A 2,541-nucleotide genomic window follows, 5' to 3' on the forward strand; every position below is an offset into this window, starting at 1 on the left:
GTGTACATGCCCTTCAGCTGGGCTACTGATTTCACCCCTAACTCAGGCTTAGCACCCTTGGGTCTGCTTCCAGGCAGCCCAGCTGCATCCCCTTCCCCCTTCAAACCTAGTTTAAAGCCCTCTCAATGAGGTCAGCCAGTTCCTGAGCTAAAAACCTTCTACCCTTAACAGAGAAGGAACCACGAGCTTGAGCACTCCCTGAATTCACAGCCCCCCACCCGTGGGATCATCACCCCCCATCCCACAGGTGACCAAGGAGGGGGAGCTGGGCCCAGATATCCTGGGGGGTCCCTGGGTTGGGTTTTTTTGGGGGGGATATCTGGAGAATGGAGAACTCCAAAGGTGAGTGGAAAATGCCCCTTGGGGGGACATTGGGGGGTCCCAGTGGCAGCTGCTGGCAGAGGCAGCCTGGAGGAGCAGAGCCCTGTGTCCCCCAGGAGCCCAAAGTGGGGAGCCCAGAGAGGGGGGAGCGCCGCGATTGGCGGGACCCTCAACAGCCTGGAGAGGGGCAGGGGGGACTCCTTGGACCCCCTGCACCCCAAAGCAGAGAATGAGGGGAGAAGGGACCTTGGGATCCCAAAAACCTGCAGCATCCCTGTGAGGAGATGGAAAAGGGGGGGACTTGTCATATTCCTGGGACTCCCAGCAGCCTGGGGAGGGCCAGGACCAAGTAGACAGAGGACCCCCAACAACCCCCAACACAAGTGTGATCTCCAGCAGCTGGGACAGGGGGAACCTCCAAAGACCAAAGGGGAGAGACCAGAGACAGGGGAACTGCTGGGAGGCATTTTCAGGGCTAAATGTTGATGTTTGGGAGGTTTTTCTGGACCCCAGATGGATAGTGACCTCTAGAGATGGACTTGGGCAAAACTTTAAACTCAATGTGCTCATCCCTTGTTTTCACCCCAAATCAGGACCTCCCATTCCAAAACATTGGCCAAGTGGAGGAGGAGGCTGCAAGGAAGAGGAAGATGTCCCGGGACAACCAGGCAGGTGAGGAGAAAGTCAGTGCCCCTTTCCCCCTCTCTCCTGCTCCATTTCCCAGCCCAGCACGGCCCCCGGCTGCAGGACAACCCTGCTGCCAACACCGTCCTGCTGGGAATGGACTGGGGGGATCTCCTTCCCCTTCCCTCTGGCACGGAGGCAAATCCCATCCTCTCATTGTCCTTTCTCCCCCAGACAAGCAGCTGAGGATGGAGACCAGGGAGGACAAATCCCCACACCAGAACCTCATGGAAGAGGCTGTTTTGAGTGGCTCCACAGCACAGGAATCCAACAGGGAGGAAAAGCCCCAGAGATCCCTTAGGAGGAGGGGCTCCAAACCCATCCCAGGGTGCTCTGAGAAGGAAAGACTCCTCCAGTTCCAGGAAGGTGGACAGAACTTCAGCCGGGGCTCTAAGCTGGTCCATGAGCAGCTTCATGATGGGGAGAAGCCCCACAAGTGCTTGGAGTGTGGGAAGAGCTTCAGCTGGAGGTCATACCTGATCAGACACCAACAGATCCACACTGGGGTGAGGCCCTATGAGTGTCCCCAGTGTGGGAAGAGGTTTCACACCAGCTCTCATCTCCTCAGGCACCAGAGGATTCACACAGAGGACAGGCCCTTCCGCTGCCCCGACTGCAGGAAGGGCTTCAAGCGAAACTCCCACCTCATCACCCACCGGCGCATCCACACTGGGGAGAGGCCCCACGAGTGTGGGGAATGTGGGATGAGCTTCAGTGACAGATCCAGCCTGATCGTCCACCAGAGGATCCACACCAGGGAACGGCCCTACCCGTGTGAGCAGTGTGGGAAGAGCTTCAGCCAACGCTCCACCTTGATCCACCACCAGAACACCCACGCTGAGGAAAGGCCATACAGGTGTGGGGAATGCGGGAAGGGCTTCAACCAGAGGTCCCAACTGATCATCCACCAAATGAGCCACACTGGGGAGAGGCCCTATGAGTGTTCGGAGTGTGGGAAGAGGTTTAAGACCAGCTCCCTTCTTCTCTCACATCAGCAGATTCACACAGAGGAGAGGCCCTTCCGCTGCCCCAGCTGCAGGAAGGGCTTCAAGCACAACTCTGCCCTTGTCACCCACCGGCACATCCACACTGGGGAGAGGCCCTACAAGTGTCCCCAGTGTGGGAAGAGCTTCACCCAGAGCTCTGCCTTGACCCAACACCAACGGAGGCACCTGTAAGGGAAGCCCTGCGAGTGCCCCAACTGTGGAACAGCTTCCTGCCTTGCTCCAACTCCATCCCCCACTGAAGGAACCACGTTGGGCAGAGCCCTGGTGACCAGCATTCCCTGTGATCTGCATTGCGGGACACTGGGCTGGTGCTATGGTGTATACTCTTAGTGAATTGTTTCCCCCCTATGTTGTTAGTTTTACCCAAGTTAACTCCCCCCCCCTCCAGTTGTTTGTCACTCCCTGTACCTGCCCTTTGCCTCAATTACCAGGAGGTCAATTCTCATCTGTCCCTGCCCTCAGTTATGGATGATTCTGTGTTCTTTGATGTGCCAATGGTTTAGTTAAGTTGTGTCCTCCCCTGGTTCCT

Source organism: Zosterops lateralis, assembly GCF_965231275.1.
Source record: "Zosterops lateralis genome assembly, chromosome: 23".
NCBI classification, from domain to species: domain Eukaryota; kingdom Metazoa; phylum Chordata; class Aves; order Passeriformes; family Zosteropidae; genus Zosterops; species Zosterops lateralis.